Source organism: Suricata suricatta, chromosome 3 (assembly GCF_006229205.1).
Source record: "Suricata suricatta isolate VVHF042 chromosome 3, meerkat_22Aug2017_6uvM2_HiC, whole genome shotgun sequence".
In the NCBI taxonomy this organism is placed as follows: domain Eukaryota; kingdom Metazoa; phylum Chordata; class Mammalia; order Carnivora; family Herpestidae; genus Suricata; species Suricata suricatta.
In genome coordinates this window covers 40,027,192-40,046,770 of record NC_043702.1, presented here as the reverse complement: position 1 = coordinate 40,046,770, position 19,579 = coordinate 40,027,192, and the positions used below count along the sequence as shown (strand labels likewise).

Below are 19,579 nucleotides of genomic sequence, written 5' to 3'. Positions count from 1 at the left end.
AGCACCATCTGTTAAAGAGGCTTCTTTTTCCCATTGGATACTCTTTCCTGCTTTGTCAAAAATTAATTGGCCACACATTTGTGGGCCCAATTCTGAGTTCTCTATTCTATTAACATTGGTCTATGTGTCTGCTTTTGTGCCAAAACATACTGTCTTGATGATCACAGCTTTGTACTAGAGGCTAAAATCTGGGATTATGGTGCCGCCCATTTGGGTTTTCTTCTTATTTTGGCTATTCAGGGTATTTTGTGGTTCCATCCAAATTTTAGGATTGTATGTTCTAGGTTTGAGAAGAGTACTGGTGCAATTTTGATTGGAATTTCATTGAATGTGTAGATTGCTTTGGGTAATAATGACATTTTCACAATATTCTTCTGACCCATGAGCATGGAACCTTTTTCCATTTCTTTGTGTCTTCTTCAATTTCTTTCATAAGTTTTCTATAGTTTTCATCAGATATTTTACATTATTTCTTTCTGTTGCTTCTTTATTGGTGTATAAAAATGCAACCGATTTCTGTACATTAACTTTGTACACTGTAACTGATGAATTCATGTATCAGTTCTACCAGACTTTTGGTGGAGTCTGTTGTGTTTTCCATGTAGAGTATTGTGTCATCTGTGAAAAGTGAAAGTTTGATTTGATCTTTGCCAATTGTGATGTCTTTTATTTTATTTTGTTGCCTGATTGCTGATGCTAGGACTTCCAGCACTGTGTTAGATAACAGTCGTGAGAGAGGACATACCTGTCATGTTCCTTATCTCAGGGGGAAAGCTCTCAGTTTTCCCCCATTGAGGATGATATTAGCTGTGGGCTTTTCATAAATGGCTTTTATGTTGTTTAACTATGTTCCTTCAATCTCAACTTTCTCAACTTTTTTAAGAAAGGATGCTGCATTTTGTCAAATGCTTTTTCTGCATCGATTAACAGGATAATATGGTTCTTAGCTTTTCTTTTGTTAGTGATTTTCACATTGATTGATGTCCAAATGTTGCACCAGCCCTGTAACCCAGGAATAAAGCCCTCTTGATCATGGTGAATAATTCTTTTTATATGCTGTTGAATTCAATTTTCTAGTATCTTCATCAAGATATTAACCTGTAGTTCTCTCTTTATTTCTGGGTCTCTGGCTGGATTGGGAATCAAAATGATGCTGGCTTAACAGAATGAGTCTGGAAGTTTTCCTTCCATTTCTGTTTTTTGGAACAGCTTGAGAAGGATAGGTATTAAGTCTGTTTTAAATGTCTGGTAGAATTCCCCAGAGAAGCCATCTGGTCCATGACTCTTATTTGTTTGGAGATTTTTGATTACCAATTCAATTTTTTTCCTGGTTAAGTGTCTGTTCAAATTTTCTATTTCTTCCCGTTGGAGTTTTGGTAGTGTCTGGGTTTTTAGGAATTTGTCCTTCTAGGTTGTCCAGTTTGTTGGCATATAATTTTTCACAGTATTCCCTGATAATTGCTTGTATTTCTGAGAGATTGGTTATAATAAATTCTTTTTCATTTGTGATTTTATCTGTTGGGGTCATCTCTCTCTTTTCTTTCTGAGAAGCCTGGCTAGAAGTTTATCGATTTTGTTCATTTTTTCAAAAAAACCAACTCTTGATTCCCTTGTTCTGTTATATTGTTTGGGTTTTTTTTTTTTTTTGGATTCTATATTTCTAATCTTTATTATTTCTCCTCTTCTGCTGAGTGAGTTTGGGGTCTCTGCTATTCTGATTCTAGTTCCTTTAGGTGTTCTGTTAGATTTTGTATTTGTGATTTTTCTTGTTTATTGAGCTAGGTATGGTTGCAATGTATTTTCCTCTTAGGACTGCCTTTGGAAAATCCCAAAGGGTTTGGATAGTTGATTTTTCATTTTCATTGGTTTCCAAATATTTTTTAATTTCTTCTCTAATTGCTGGGTTGACTCATTTTTTCTTTAGTAGGATGTTCTTTAACCTCTATGCTTTAGGAGGTTTTCCAGACTTTTTCCTGTGGTTGACTTCCAGTTTCATAGCATTGTAATCTGAAAGTGTGCATGATATGATCTTAATTCTTTTATATTTATTGAGGGCTGCTTTATGACTCAGTATGTAATCTATCTTGGAGACTGTACCATGTGCATTTGAGAAGAAAGGGTATTCCATTGCTTTGGGATGTAGTGTTCTAAATATATCTGTCAAGTCCATTTGGTCCAATGTGTGTTTCAGGTCCACTGTTTCTTCAGTGGTTGTCTGTTAATTGATCTATCCATTGCTATAAGTGGAGTATTAATGTCCCCTGCAATTAGCACAGTCTTATCAATAAGATTGCTTATATTTGTGATTGTTTATATATATGGGTGCTACCAAATTCAGTGTATAGACATTTATAATTTTTAGGTTTTCCTGATGTATAGACACTGTATTATATAATGCCCTTCTTCATCTCTTGTTACAACCTTTAAAGTCTAGTTTGTCTGATATAAGTATGGCTATTCCAGCTTTCTTTTGACTTCCAGTAGCATGTAGATAGTTCCCCATCTCCTCACTTTCAATCTGAAGGTGTTCTCAGGTCTGAAACGAGTCTCTTGTAGACAGCAAATAGATGAATTTTTTTTTAATCCATTCAGATACCCTATGTCTTTTGATTGGAGCGTTTAGTCCATTTACATTCAGTATTATTGAAAAATATGGGTTTAGAGTCATTATATTATCTGTAGGTTTCATGCTTGTAGTGTTGTCTCTGGTACTTTGTGTTCCTTACAACATTTCCCTTATAGAGTCTCCCATAGGATTTCTTATAGAACTGGTTTTATGGTGATGATTTCCTCCAGTTTTTGTTTGTTTGAAAACCTTTATCTCTCTCATTCTGAATTGCAGGCTTGCTGGATAAAGGATTCTTGGCTGCATATTTTTCCTGTTCATCACATTGAAGATTTCTTGCCATTCCTTTCTGACCTGCCAAGTTTCAGTAGATAGGACTCCTATTACCCTTATTTGTCTAAGTTTGTATGTTAAAACCCGTTTATCTCTAGCTGCTTTCAGAATTCTCTCTTTATCCTTGTATTTTGTCAGTTTCACTATGATATGTCTTACAGAAGATCGATTCAAGTTACATCTAGGGGGAGTTCTCTGTGCCTCTTGGATTTCAATGTCTGTTTCCTTCCCCAGGTTGGGGAAGTTCTCAGCTATGATTTGTTAAGTAAACCTTCTTCCTCTTTCTCTCTCTCTCCTTCTTATGGAATTCCTATGATACGGATACTGTTCTGTTTGATGGCATCACTCAGTTCTCAAATTCGCCTTTCATGCTCCTCTTTTTCTCGGCTACTTCTTTTTCCATAATTTTATCTTCTAATCCAACTGTTCTCCTCTCTGCCTCTTCAATCTGCACTGTGACTGCATCCATTTTATTTTGCACCTAATTTATAGCATGTTTTAAATTCATCATGACTATTTTTAAGATTCTTAATCTCTGCAGCTATGGAGTCTCTGCTGTCTTCTATGCTTTTTTCAATCCCAGTAATTTGATGACTAAACTAAATTCTTGGTCAGTTATGTTGCTTATATATGTTTTGATCACTTCTTTAGCTGTCACTTCTTCCTGGAATTTCATTTGAGGAGAATTCTTCCGTTTTGTCATTTTGGCTATTTTCTGTCTTTTGTAAGTTTTAAAAGCTTGTTATGTGTTCTGCATCAGCAAGTACTGCTATATTAAAGGGGAGTCATACACTGTCCAGGGCCTGGCCATTCAGGAAGTGTGTTTTTGGAGAGTTTTACTAACTCTCTGTTGTAACTTTAGTTATTTTATTTCGCTACTCATAGTGATGTTTTGGATCCTCCACCTGATGTGCTTTGTTTTGTTCCTTGAAGTAGTCCTGGAAAGGAAAATAGACAAACAGGAAAGAAAAACACTTAAATGCACAAACAAGACAAGCAAAAAAATAAAAACAAAAAAACAATCTAAAAGCATAAAACCAGCAAAACTAGCTACAAGTAAAGAACAGGGTGGATCAGTGCTGATGGAAGAGCATATACAAAGAGAGAAATAACAGGTGCAGGGAGAAAGAGAAGATGAACATTGACCAGGCAAAGAGACTAAAATGCTTAATCTAGAGAGAGAGAGAAAGGTGAATAATGAAGGAGGTGAGGAAAAAGAAATGAAGAAAGTTACTCAGAGAGTCTAAATGGCTTGATCATTCTAGAGAGAGAGAAAGAAAAATAAAGAAGGAGGTGTAGAACATGTATGTCTGTAGAACATGTAAATATGTCTGTTTATTGCAAGCCAATAAGCAGAGTAATGAGCCTAGAGGAGGAAAAAGATAAGAAGAAGAAAAGGGAGAATTAACCTAATAAGAATTGACCTAGAGTTAATCCAGGCAAAGACACATGCTGGTCTGGAGGACGAGGGTGTCTGGTTTACAGCGTCTATCCAGCTCTAGTAGATAAGTGGCTATCTAGCATGAAGGGGCATGGTTTGGTGTAGGCAGGTCCTGCCTCCACTGGAGGCCCCGAGATGGATTCCTGAGCCCCCACCTTGGTGGTTGTGGGGAGAAAAATGGTAACCCCCAGTACCTTCTTCACGGACCAGGGGTCCCAAATCACTCCTTTGATTCTCATTGTGCCATGGGTGCAGACTAGTCAGGCTTTCTTACTCAATTGTCTCCTATGTCCCATGTTTAGCTGGGGTTTAAACTCCCACGCTGTAAGCCATAATGTTGCCATCCGATATGTGCTCCTAAGGCTGTGCTGCAGCACTTCAGGGGAGGGGACCACAATCTCCTGCTGCTAACTGCACCCGTGATATACCACCAAAACTAGAGGTGACTCCCCTCTTTCCCAGGTGCATGAACAGAGCAGCCAGCCCTGATGCAAAGAAAGACCTGCAGTTAGAGATGGGATGATGGGATCCTTCTCCATCCAGGTCTGAGGTTTTTCTCTTGTTCAGAGAACAAGAGATGTAGTCCTAAATCTCAGTCTACATTTGCTTCCCCAGCTGCTCTTTCTCTTCCCTTTGTCTTTCTGCAGAGGGGAATCCCTCCCCTTGTGGCCCGTATTATCTCACCTAGTTTGTAATCACACACCTATGGGGCCATCTGGTTTTCTTGTTTTCTTCCTCATAGACTCCATCTCCTTTCCTCCCAGACTCTTGGGGTTCAGAGTCCTTTGTCTTCTGCCCTTTTTTGTTTGAGAGATACAGGACATATGGACCCCCCTACTTCTCGGCCATGTTGGCCCCTCCTCTTTCTCCCATAACTTATTTTTTAACTTGAAGTTTTTACCTCTTAATCTTCTTCACCCATCCCCCCACAACCCTCTCCTTGGACAACAGCGAGTAGGATTTTTATGATTCAGTTTTTTCTGGAGTTGTTTCTTTTTTACATTTCATATGAAGTGAAATCACATAGCATTTGTTGTTCATGGTCTGACTTATTTCACTTAGCATAATATCATTTAGGTCCATCCATGTTGTTGTGAATGTTAAGATTTCATTCATTTTATGTCTGAATAATATTCCATCGTGTATATATACCACAACTTCTTTCTCCATCCATCACTGAACACTTAGATTGTTTTCATATCTTGGCTATTGTAAACAATACTGTAGTAAACATAGGGTACATATATCTTTCTGATGTAGTGTTTTCATTTTCTTCTAATAAATACCTATCAGCCTAAATACTGGATTATATAGTCCTATTTTTAATTTTTTGAGGAACCTCCATACTGTTTTCCAGACTGGCTATACCAATTTGCATTCTCATATGGTGCTAAGGATTCCCTTTTCTTCACATCCTCTTCAACAATTCTAAACTTGTGTCTTTTTGATATTAGTCAATCTGTCTGCTATGAGGTAATACCTCACACTGGTTCTAATTTGTATTTCCCTGATGATTAGTGATGTTGCTCATCTTGTCATGTGTCTCTTGATTATGTGCATGTTTTCTTTGGAAAAATGTCCCTTCAGGTCCTCTGCCCATTTTTTAAAAATAAGATTGTTTCTTTGGTACTAAATTATATGAGTTTTTGATGTACTTTGGATATTAATCCCTTACTTGATATATTATTTACAAATGTTTTCTCCCATTCAGTAGGTTGTCTTCTCATTTTGTTGGTTTCCTTCACTGTGGAAAAAACTTTTTAATTCGATGTAGTCCCAAATTTTTGTTTTGCTTTTGTTTCCCTCGCTGAGCTGGAAATATTGCTAAGGTTGATGTACGAGAAATTACTGCTTATGTTTTCTTTTAGGGGTAGTTTAGTTTCAGATCTTATATTCAGGTCTTTAAGCCACTTGGAGTTTACTTTTGTGTATGGTGCTAACAAAATGGTTTTTTTTTTTTTTTTTTTTATATAGCTGTCTAGCTTTCCCAGCACCATTTCTTGAAGACTATCTTTTTTCCTTTGTATATACTTGCCTCCTTTGTCATAGGTTAATTATCCATGTGTGCATGGGTTTATTTCTGAGTTCTCAATTCTGTTCTATTGATCTATTTGACTGTTTTGGCACAGTACCATAATATTTTGATAAATGAAGTTTTGTTATATACCTTGAAAGCTATTTGTGATACTTCCAGCTTTGGTCTTCATTCTCAGGATTGCTTTGTTTTGTACTAGCACTGTAGGAAAAAAAAAACACTATGGATGTTTTGATAGGGATTGGATTGACTTGGTAAATTTCTTTGGGTAGTATTCTTCCAGTCCATGAACATGACGTATTTTTTCATTTACTTGTGTCACCTTTAATTTTTTTTTTTTTATCAATGTCATGATTTTCTGAGGACAGGTCTTTCAATTCTTTGATGGCATTGCTTTATTTCCCTTTGTGCTATTTTATTACTAGTTTATAGAAACACAATGGAGTTTACTAATATGAATTTTATATCCTAAAACTTTACTGAATTCATTTATAATTTATAATAGTTTTTTGGTGGAGAAACTAGGGCTTTTTATATATAGCATTATATCATCTGCAAAAGGTGACAGTTTTACTTCTTTTTTAGTAACTTAGTTGATTTTTATTTCTTTTTCTTATCTCGTTCCTGTGACTAGAATATGCAGGACTATGTTGAGTAAAAGAGGGAAGAGTGGACATCCTTGTCTTCTTTCTGATTTTGGAGATAAAGCTCTCAGTTTCTATATTTGCTTTTTATTATGTTGAAGTATATTCCCTTTAAGACTACTCTGTTGAGAGTTTTTATTATAAACAGACATAATATTTTTTTCAAATAGTTTTCTTCATTGACTGAGATGTTAACTTGGTTAATATGGTATATCACATCGGTTTGTGATTATTGAACCATCCTTGCATCAGTGGAATAGTTTTCACTTGATTCTGGTGAGTGAGCCTTTGAATATAGTTTTGAATTTTATTTGTTAATATTATGTTGAGGATTTTGCAGCTATATTTATCAGAGTCATTTGTTTGTAACTTTCTTTTTTGGTAGAGTCTGTTGGGTTTTTGTATCTGAGTAATGCTGGCTTCTTAAAATGAATTTCAAGTATTCCTTCCTCTGCTTTTTAGAATAATTTGAGAAAGATAAATAGTAAATCTTCTTTAAATATTTTGTAGAATTCACAGGTGAAGCAGTCTGGCTCTGGTCCTTTCTTTGTTGGGAAATTTTTTGATTACTGATCTAATTTTGTTTCTTGTAATCATCTGTTCATACATCTGTTTCTAGATTCCATCTCAGAAAACAGATTTGTGGGGATTTATCCTTTTCTCCTAGCTCGTCCAATTTTTGGCATTTAATTTCTTAAAGTATTCTCTTATAATCCTTTTTTATTTCTAATAAATAATGTTTATTTCTAATGTCAGTTGTATCATTTCATTTCTAATTTTGAGTCTTTTCCCCTTGATTAGTATGGCTAAAGATTTATCAATGTTGTTTGATTTCAAACCACCAGCTTTATTTCTAATATGACCTTCATTATTTTCTTTCTTGGAATAACTTTGGCTTTGTCCTTTTCTGTTTCAGAATTTTATTTAAGATTTCTCTATCTCTCAGATAGGCCTATGGCGCTATAAATTGCCCTCTTATAATTGTTTTCACTGTGTTCCCCAAAGATTTTGGACTCTTGTGTTTGGATTTTAGTTTGTCTCCAGGTAGTTATTGATTTCCTCTTTGATTTCTCCATTGACTCATTGGTTGTTTAGTATCATATTATTTTGCTTCCATAGTTTATTTTTATATTGTTCTGTAATTTATTTTAGTTTTTTTGAATTTTAGGATTTGTTTTGTAGCCTAACATGTAAACCCTCCTGTATATTGTTTCATGAGCACTTTAAAGGAATGCATATTCTGGGTTTGAGTGCAATATTCTGTATATATCTATTAAGTTCACCTGGTCTAATATGTCATTCAAAGCTACTGTTTCCTTATTGAACTTTTGTCTAGATCTTACCATTGATATAAGTTGGTATTAAAGTACATATTACTATATTAATATCAATATCTCTCTTCATATTAATTGGCATTTGCTTTATATGTTTAGGTATTTCTATGCTGGATGTATAGATATTTAAAATTATTATATCCTCTTATTGGATTGATCCTTTTATCATTATGTGTATGTCTCTTATTAGAGTGTTTTAGTCTGTTTTGTCTGACACAAGTATTGCTATACAAGTATTGCTATACTTGTGGGTGTTTCATTTTTGCCTCCATTTGCACCTAATATGATTTTTTCTATCCTTTCACTTTCAGTCTGTATGTTGTCTGTAGGTCTGAAGTAGGTCTTTATAGGCAACATATAGATGGGTCTGGTTTTTGAAACTATTCATTCGCCCTATAGCTGCTCATTGGTGCATTTAGTCGATTTACATATGAAATCATTATTGATAGAAAAAAACAAATTAACAAGGGAATGCTTATATCTGTTTTTTAAATTTCTGTTTTTGTTTCTGTATTGTTTTATATTTTTGTTTTTTCCCCCCTTTCTTCCTTATTGTTTAATAATTTCCTTCTCTTGTGGGTGTATTAAAGGATTTGGCTTGTACTTAGCAAGGAATTCATATATAATATTTAATGTTTCTCCAGCCTATATTAAGTTGATGTTCACTAAAGTTCAAACACATTCAAAGAGTTCTAAATGTTCCCTTTGTCCTCTAAGTTTACTGATGTTATAGTTATATCTTTTTATTTTGAATATCCCTAATTATTTATCATTGATTTTACTACTTTTGTGTTTTAACATCCATACAGGGTTTATAAGTGATTAATGTAATGTCTTTACTGTATATTTGATTTCCCAGTAAAATTTTTTCCCTTTCACTAACTTCTTCCAGTTATGGCTTTTTCTTCCCACTTACAGAAATCCCTTTAACATTTATAAAATTTGCAGTGGTGACAAATTCCTTTACCGCTTGTTTAATTCAGTTGTGAATGATAACCTTGCCATGTAGAATAGGCTTGGCTGCAGGTTTTTAAGTAGATCGCACCATTCCCTTCTGGCCTGCAATGTTTCTGATCTTAATCAATTTCCCTTATATGTAACTATTTCTTTTCTCTTTCTCCTTTCAAGATACTCTCTTTATCCTTAATCTTTGTCATTTTAATTATGTGTCTTTGTGGAGACCACCTTAGGTTCATCTTGTTTGAGGCTCTCAGTGCTTAGTGGATCTAGATGTCTGTTTAGTTCCCTCACATAGGGAACTTTTCAGCTATTATTTCTTAAAATAGGTTTTATGCTCCCATGTCTCTGTCCCCTTCTTCTAGGAATCCTGTAATGGGAATGATGTTAGTCTTAATGTTGGTACAGAGGTCTCTTAACCTATCATTTATTTAACCATTGCAACAACTGGACGATTCATTATTTATTTTGCTATCCATTACCCTGGCTTGGAGATTATTCATTCTTCTGCATCTTCTAATCTATTGACTTCTTCTGGGTTTTTTTATTCAGTTATTGTATTCTTAAGCTCTGGGGTTATTTTTTATTTGTTTGTTTTTTCCCCCTACCTCTTTGTTGAAGTTCTCACTGGGTATATCCACTCTTTTCTCAAGTTTAGTAAGTAGCTTTATGACCATTACCTTGAACTCTTTATTTAACACATAGCTTATCTGTGTTTCACTTAGTTATTTTTCTGTAGTTTTATCTTATTCTTAAATACAGGATTTATTCTTATGTCTCATTTGTCTAAATTTCCGTCTGTTTCAAGGTAGAGATGAGTCAGCTATGTCTTCTAGTTTGAAAAAATAACCTTGCATAGAAAAAGTATGGTACTGGGATGCCTGGGTGGCTCTGTTGGTTAAGTGGCCAATTCTTGGTTTCAGCTCAGGTCATGATATTGTGGTTTCATGTGTTCAAGACCTGCATAAGGCTCTGTGCTGACAGTGTGGAACCTGCTTGTTATTTTCTTTCCCTGTCTCATCCCCTTCCCTACTCACACTGTCTCTGTATCTCTCAAAATAAATAAGTAAACTTAAAAAAAAAGAGGTACTGTAGTGTCCTATAGCATCATTTTCCCTGTCTCCCCAGTCATCAGAAACAGACCCTGTGTAGGCTGCATATGCCCTTCTGTTGTGCCTGAGCAGAGATTGCTGTTTGCACACTGGTGGGTATAACTGGCCCTTACCTTACTGCTGCTGACTGCAATGACCTGCTTCATCTGTTATGGGCACAATGGTGTGTAGGTCTTTCTCCTGTATGGACAACTGAGAGGCTCAGATGCAGCCTCTTTGGACTTGCTGGTGGGTGGTGCTAGGATTCAGCCTACCTGACTGCACTTAGCTTCTGGGACAGCTGTGGGTACACTGCTGTGCAGGGCTTACTTGGCGCGTGATGTGCAAGGTTAGATTTCTCTTCCCCAGGGCAGCAGTTGCTTTGGAGGGGTACCTGTCAGGGTGTGTGGATTGGGTGAAGAAAGTCTGGAGACTCATGTGCTAGCAGAGTAGATGGAGAGTGGTAGCACTGGCTCCCACCATGTCCAGCTATCTAGGCTGGGGAAGGGCCAGAAAAATGATGCTCACCAGCTCCTCTGGTTCCAGAGAAAACTCTTGTAAATCCTTGCCCCTTCTGCATACATCCTAAAAATAGTCAATAAATATTATTTACATTTATTTCAGGCCCTTTTAAAATGGTTTCTTTTATGTCTCATCTCAGAATGAATTATTTGGTGCACACCAAATAATGGCCCTTTAAGGGTAGGAACTCGGTTTCCTATTGCCCTTGGGCTCTACAAAAGTTAAGCCCCACTGATTTTCAATGTCAAGCATTATGAAGATTCACCTTGTCAGTGAATCTTACAGGCAAGGGTGCCCGGTGTGGGTCTGACCCCCTTGTTTTTCCATGCTTCTGTTGTCCCTCCGTCTGCAGTGAGTGTCATCAGGAGTTTGGTTCCTGCTGCTTCTTTATCTTTCCTACCCTTTTGGATGTAGTCTTCTCTCTAGGATTGGTTGTGGAAGATCTATTCCGCCAGTCTCCAGTTGTTTTTAGGGAAAGTTGTAATGCATATAGTTGTCAATGAGTTCATGAGGTGAACTTACGATCTTCCGATTCTGCCATCTTCCCGGGAAACCGAGAATTTTCTTCTTTTTCTAAGTTAAATAATATGTCATTGTATTTATATACCATATTTTGCTTATCCATACACCTATTCATGTTCTGTACTAGATCTACTGTTGAATCAAGTAGGCTTATTGTGTTGTACAAGTCTTCTCTTAGTGTATCTTCTGTTTGGTTGTTCTATCCATTACTGAGAGTGGATTATGAAAGCCCCCGACTACTGTCTATTTCTTCTTCCAATCTATTGGTTTGTTAGTAGACGTGTAAATGTTTCTAATTTTGATATCATCTTGCTGTATTAAAATTTATAAAATCTCATCTTATAAAAACATTGATATAAAATTTATTTTGTCTGATATTAGTATACCCACCTCTCCTCTCTTTGCTATTATTTGTGTGGAATATCCTTTAACTTTTGACCAATTTGTGTCTGTGGATCTAGGTCTCAGAGATAACACAGTGTTTGAAGAATAATCAGTAATTGTTTAAAATAATTACTGATAAGGAGAAACTTATTGGTCATTGTGCTATTTGTTGTCTATGTGCTTTATAGCTTTATTTGTTCCTTGTATCCTGTGTCGTCTTTTGTGTTTGCCTGAGTTTTAAAAATAGTGAAAAGGTTGGACTTGTGGAGAAGATGATATACTGTGTACTCTATAGATTTTTGTTCCTTATTTTCTACATTAATTTCTTTTTTAGTTTGCTTGATTTTTAAAAATAGTGAAATGTTTAGAATTCTGGAGAAGATGGTGGAATAAGCTTAACTTGTCCCAGGTTTACAACTAGATAACACACACAAGAGTATAAATAAACTAGAAAAATGCCCCCAAAACTGGTAGAACAAACTCTCACATCAAATAGGGTAGGAGGGCAGAGACACTGTTGAGAGCCAAATGGAACCACCAGACTGTTAAAATTGTAGGAGGAGCAACACCAGTGGTTGTCTGCCTCTCTACTAAACTTCTAAAATCAGTGTCAGCCATCAGAAGCGCACGTATCTCTGATATTTGGTGGATAGGGTCTTTTTTCCCCTCCTTGGCTCCATCAAACTGTGTGGAAATTGTGTCAAAAATATGTACATGGCTATCTGATGTGGCTGCTACTGTGCAAAAAGTGAAAACTGAACAAAATTAACCATAATTTACTGTTCAAAACTTCAATAGACGCTAAAGTTCCAAAATAAAATTAGTTTCTGCCAGAACATTTGTTGAGTAGGTGAGGAGATAGAATCAGGATTCTGTTTGCTCCAGCATTGTGCTACAATCCTCTCATTCTGTCATCCTTCTCAAACTCTAAGACAGTATATGTTGGCATGCATAATGATATCCCATAAAATCTTTTAGTCTCTATTCATTTTTCTTTATCCTGAATCTCACACTGTGGAATTTCAATTGTCCAATTTTCATGTTCCCTGATTCTTTTTTATATTTTCTCAAATTTGATGAACTTCTATGATAAATGTTTTATTTACACTATTGTATCTTTCATTTCCATGATTTCTATTTAGTTCCTTTTTTCTTTTATGTATCTTTATTGATATTCTCTGCTGATTCATACTTCATTTATTTTTCTAAGATTTTTTAGTTCTTTGTCTAGTTAAGTCAAATCATGCAGCTTCTTTGGTGATGGCTGCTGTCAATGGCTTGTTTTTTTCTCCACTGTGATGGGACAATACAGTTTTGTTTTATGTTTTGCATTTTTGTTGCTATTGTTGGTATTTGGGGCTTCACTTGTTGGTTTAGTGAGATTTTGCAAAGTCTATGTTTTTTGTTAAGCGTAGTCCCTAAAACCTTTGTCTAGTTCTCTCTACCAGCGGTCAGTGACCTCACAAGAGATTTCCTTAAATGCCTGGATTTAATAATCAAAGAAAATAATAAAGGTATTCTTTATCTTTAAACTCTTTCAGCAGATGCTGCTGAGACTCCCCTTGTGACACAGGGAACTGAGACAATAACTTACCTCTTTTCCAGTTCACCAGAGAGATCAAAACATTCAACCACAATTTTTGGATGTCAAAGTCCTTATTTCCTAGGCCAGTAACAGTAAACTATACCAGAATTCACCAAAATGTACTGGTAACTTTTTTATAAAGCAATGTCCTTGATACTGCAAGTATTTGTCTAGTATTGAAATATGGATAAGAGTTGATTTTGATATTTCTTAAAAACTCAATAGATATTTTCTCAGAAAGACTGATTATTGGAGCTTCTTACTCTATCATCTTAAACTTCCTCCTAATTCATATTTTATAAGCTTTTAAATATTGTAGCTTGGTTGAAATTATACAGTCATATCCTTTGATGTAGGGAAGGATAGATTGCCTTTCAAAACTTCAGAATAAAATTGAATTAGCAACAAAAGTTTTTGTATAAGAATTTATATTGAGTTTTACAGGCTAATGGCTAGGGCCAAAATGGCATGGAATATCAAAAATATAAAGCAAAGTGTTTTATTTCCCCTCATACATATATATGTCTGGATGTACTTTCTAAATTGGGTGTGTGTCTGGAAGAGATGTAATAATGAGGAAGCTAAGGAATATTTCCAAACTTAAGCTGGCAAATAAAGGAAAACAGGATATAGAAGAAAGTATACTGATTCAAAACTTAAAATTAATTCAAGTAAGAAACTAAAATAATAGGTGAACATGAGGTCTTAAGACCCTTGGGGGATGTTTGCAATCTTATATGTAAATACTGGGCAAGAAAATCTAATTAACAGTATAGTCAAACCTGTTTTGTATAAAGAATTCCAAAACATCTTATTCAAACTTCAAGCTAATAAGTATAAAAATATATTGCCCTTGACTGTGGCCAAACTTTTTAGCCTAATTTTCTTTTACATGAACCAAAGTATCTTTGCTTAGCCTGACTGCTACGTTTTTAATATTATGCTTGTATATGAATGTTCATTTTTCTTAAATAACAATTTTTGCAAATTTTGTTTATGATCTTAAACTTGGCTTTTAGAATGCTTCAACAAGCCACATTCAAAAGCTCTTCAGACACAGTTAATAGTACCTGTGTTTCCTGGTATCTGTGTTTTTCCTTTATCCCAGGAATAGGAATTGCCTTCTGTTCAGGGAGTCTGGGCCCTATTAAAGAGACATATTGTAAAAACCTAAATTCCTGGCACAGAGACTCCCAAACTTAGACATTTATTTTGTTCAATTCCCATATGCAAAATCAAAATAGAACAAAAAACAGATGCTTTGTTCTAATCATTGTTTTTGAGAGCCAAGTGAAAAAAATATTTTCCCAATATTCAGTTTCTTTGTGTTTTATTTTCTATCCTATCTTTTTTATCAGTGGACCTTGGGAATATCAAATTTATCTTATTTTGTTTTATATCATTAAATCCCCAAAATAATCCTGATAAATTAGGAAAATTATTCTGATAATTACAATCGAAATATTTACCTAGTGACTTCAGTGTTGACCATATAAATCAATGAATGCTTCATGTTAGTGCTAGAACTATAATAACCAAGTTACAATATTCAGTTTAAAACAAAACCGAAAAAACTTTTCACAGCAATAATCTGCAATTCTTGGTTTGGAAAACAACCCATAACAACTCTGGACTGACATATTCTACACATAATTCCTTACTTACAAGATTTAAGGTATAAGCTAATAGTTTAGTTAATTCTCAGCCACTGTTGGAAAAAAAATCCTACCTCACCCATCCCTTCCTAATAAAATAAATCATAAGAACATATGTTATATTAGGTAAATGTCATTATAAAACTATTTCAAAAATAAATAGAACAAGCATGACACCTCTATCAAAGAAAATAACAAAGATAATAGGGATTTGTTATTGGATGAATTATGTCCCCATTGCCAAAACTATAAAGAAATGTTAGTCCTAACCTCCAGTGTTTCAGGATATAACCTTATTTGGCACAATAAGTATTTGGATAATAAAGTTAATGATAAAGGCAAAGCCAATAAAGTTAAATGGAAGCATTAAAGTGAACTCTCTTCCAATATGACTGTTGTCTTTGTAAAAATGGAGGAAATTTGGACACAGAGAGATACATGTGACAAAACACAAGAAAATGGTCATCGAGAAAGCCAAGAAGTAGGACCCATCTTTCCTTCACAGTTCCTCAGAAGGTAGCTATCCTGTAAATATCTTGATTTAGATTTCTAGCTTCTGGAATTATGAGACATTAATTTCTATTTTTTTAAGCCACCAGTTTGTGGAACTTTGATATGGCAACCCTAATAAACTAGTACAGCATTATAGAGAATAATGTAGAATTTTAAAGTCTACAGAATTCAAGGGTAAAAATTCTTATTCAAATTAAGATAAAGAGTAAATAATGCTACTATAGCCATAGAAACAAATTTATATTACTATTAATTTTATAAAATTGCTCCATGTTGGTGTTGTTTTATCCAAAGACAGTAATTTCCAAATTTGCTGATACAAATAGAAACTCCCCCTCCCATGAAAATGAGCCTAGATGATCCATGGGTATTGCTTTTTATTTGGTGATTCATTATTTCCCTAGGTTTTATACATATATTTATATACATATAATATTTTAATGTTGAAGTAAAATAACCTTAATTTTAATTTTTTCTGTAGTGGTATCAATAACCTTTTTCTTAAGTCTAAGTTTATATCCCTTACTCCCTTGAACAACTTATGTTGGGAGGGGCAGTTGTTTGGTGTGTGTTAAGATATGTCTAACATCCATACTCTGTTTTCTGGCCCTACGCCTTTGGCCAAATTTTAAAATCTCTCTTTGCTTTAGCTCCCTCATCTGTAAAACAGAGTTATTAAAAGTATGCACTTTCAGGGTGCCTGAGTGGCTCAGTCAGTTTAAGTGTCCATCTCTTGATTTGGGATCAGGAATTGTGGGATCAAACACCACCAACAGATTCTCTCTCTGATCCTCCCCAGATTGCCCACATGCTTGCTCACTTGCTCTCTCAATACAAATAAAGTTTAAAACTACCTACTTTTTAGGGATGTGATGATTAACTAATTTGACTGTGACCTGAGCCAAAATCAAGAGTCAGTTGCTCAGGGAGCCTGGGTGGCTCAGGTCATGATCTCACAGTTCGTGGGTTTAAGCCCTGCATTGGGCTCTGTGTTGATAGCTAGCTTGGAGCCAGGAGACTTTCTTCAGATACTATGACTTCTTCTCTTTCTGATCCTCCCTTGCTCACACTGTCTCTCTCTCTCAAAATTAAATAAAAATTTTAAAAAAATGTTTAAAAAAGTCAGTTGCTCAACTGACTGAGTAACCCAGTTGCCCCAAATATTTGAATTTTTACACTGGGCCAGACATAAAAATAAATTTTTTTGTATGTGTGTGTGTATACATACATATGTATGTATGAATCATATGTATGATAAAAAACTCATACTTTATATGTGTCTTCTTTATATTATTTATTTTAAAAATATTTTTTGTATCTTTGAGAGCCACTCTCCTTCTCTTACATTCACAGGCAAGTATTCTACTATGCTTAAAATTCACCTCATTGTTCTTTAAAAATATTTAGTGTGCATATATTTTTCTAATTATGCAATGGTATTATCATACCATATATCAAACTACTTTTCTTATCTACCCACGCAACATTTATGTTTTTGTGATCCATGTAAGTTGCTATGTATGCGTCTAAACTGTTACTTTCAACTCCTTCATAGGGCTACCTATGACCCAAGTTGTGGACATCCAAATTGCTCTCAACATCTTGCTACCACAAATTATGCTAAGGTGAGTATTAGCATATGGTACAAGAATTTTTCTAGGATGATGAACAAGCAGAATTACTGGGCCACAGGGATTGTCTGTCTGCATTTTAACTAAATTGTGTCAGTTTACACTAGCCACACAATAAGATTTTTACCTCCCCACACTCTTGGCACTACTTGACATTTTTCGTATTCTAAACTTTTGTCAATCTAGTAATTATGAAGTGCTGTCTCATTCATGCTTGATTTGGATTTCCCTGGTTACTGATGAATTTTGAACATGCTTTCAGCCTCCGGTGCCTGGGTGGCTCAGTCAGTTAAGCATCTGACTCTTGATTTTGGCTCAGGTCAATGTGTGGTTTGAGTCCCAAATCAGGCTCAGTGCTGACAGTGCAGTGTTCGTTTGGGATTCTCTCTTTCTCTCTGTCCAATCCACATTTCAAAATAAATAAACTTAATAAAAAGCTTAAATGCACACTGGCCTGTTGGATTTTCTATTGTAATGTTACTATTATGTATTTTTTATTATTATTTAGATTGCTGAGCTGCTATAACAAAGTACTAGAGAGTGGCTGGTTTAAACCAGAAAATTAAGTTGCTCACCATTCTAGTGGCTCCAGTACTTAGATCTAGGGGTTGACAGGTTTGGTTCCTTCTGACACCCTATTTGTTTGATGGCAGATGGTGGTCTTCTCACTGTGTCTTCACATGGTCTTCCCTCTGTATATGTTTGTGTCCTAATTTCTTCTTCTGTGGATACCTGTAACAATGAATTATGTCTTCATTTTAAATTAATCACCTCTTTAAAAGACCTATCCCCCAAATATAATCATATTCTGAGGTAGTAGAGGTTCGGACCTAAACATAAGAATATTGTGGGGAAGTGGAGGGGGGGGAGGGAGAGCAGAGCTCAGCTAACATTATAATTATTGAAAAATTTACTAAAAATATTGGAGATCTGAGTAACCTGCTGCTATAAAATAGTATTCCCTAATCATGGGACAACTAACTAAACCTTTGCATTTATGTCATTCATTTCTTCACTTATAACTAAGTGAATCATAAATAAGGTGAGGGAAATGGGATAATAGTTTTTGATATTGATTAATAACTTCTACAAACATCTTTTAAAATGATTATCTTCCATCTCTGGCCTTGAGTACTTAGGAAACAACAGTTTATTATATTTTGAGTCAAGAGTCTAAAGCTAATTCAAAGTGAAGACATATAACAGATCACAGTAAGTCTCAAACTGTTTTTCCAGATAGCACAATCAAATAAATAAGCCAAACTTCTCTTTGATTTTAGCACAGTAAGGAAAAAAATCTGTATAGAAAATGAAAATTTCTGCCTTAAAATAAGGTCTTGGTAATGCAGGAATTATTTCAAAGATGACTAATATTCTATACCTGAGGCATGTAAATTTTTAAACACATTTATTTTTTATTTTATGAGTATCATGTAATTTTCAACTACAAAAAAGAGCCTCTTTGTTTTCATTCTGGATTTTTTTGTTAGAGTAACTGTACTATATAGAGAAAAATTTTTCATATACCAGTAAATTCCCTTGTTCAAATAACCCTATCTATATGTCTTTTTTTTTTTTAATGTCTTTTTATTTTTGAGACACAGAGAGACAGAGAGCGAGCAGGGGAAGGGCAAAGAAAGAGAGGAAAACACAAGAATTCAAAACAGGCTCTGGGATCTGAGCTGTCAGCACAGAGCCTGACATGGGGTTCAAACCTACGGATTGCTAGATCATGACCTGAGCTGAAGTCAGACACTTAACTGACTGAGCCACCCAGGTGCCCCTCCATATTTCTAAGATGTAAACAAGTGTGGTGTATAAAATACCTATACTTACGCCTGTGCCATTTGGTAGAGCTATTTGTCTGCAACTATTTATATGGATAGGGCACTTGTGAGAAAAACTAAGGTAATATACTTAAACATTTTCTAGATGCCATGAATTGTGATCAAAACCCGTCTTATATTGGGGTGCCTGGGTTGCTCAGGCTATGATCTCATATTTTATGAGATTGAGCCCCACATTGAGGCCTGCACCGACAGCATGAAACCTGCTCTCTCAGGTTTTTTTTTTTTTAAGGTTTATTTGTTTATTCTATCTTATTTCTTCTTTTTAACAATTCTACAGGTAGGTAATATTATCCCATTTTAAATTAGTAATCTAAGACGGAGCGGCAAATGGCGGAGAAGTAAGGAGCCCCATTACCTCCGTCCACCCACAATTATCAAACTGAGAAGAATTAAAAAGCCACAGCTCTCTGATCTCCAAGAACCGAGGTGTGTGGACAGACCCCTTATCGACAGCAGTCTCACGGTTGCCTGAGTGAGTGGGAACTGGGACCGGAGACTTTAGGGGAGGGAGCGCCG

At 35.2% G+C, this 19,579-nt stretch overlaps 1 long non-coding RNA gene across 1 annotated transcript in view; it reads right to left on the bottom strand.

Annotated features, from left to right (window-relative positions):
* Positions 1–17,941, bottom strand: part of LOC115287596 — a 55,211-nt gene extending 37,270 nt beyond the window's left edge. The window contains exons 1-2 of the long non-coding RNA XR_003906552.1: positions 17,789–17,941; positions 14,485–14,558 (exon numbers count right to left, since the gene is read on the bottom strand). This is a non-coding gene — a long non-coding RNA (uncharacterized LOC115287596). The remainder of the gene's footprint in view (positions 1–14,484; positions 14,559–17,788) is intronic.
* Positions 17,942–19,579: the final 1,638 nt, after the last annotated feature.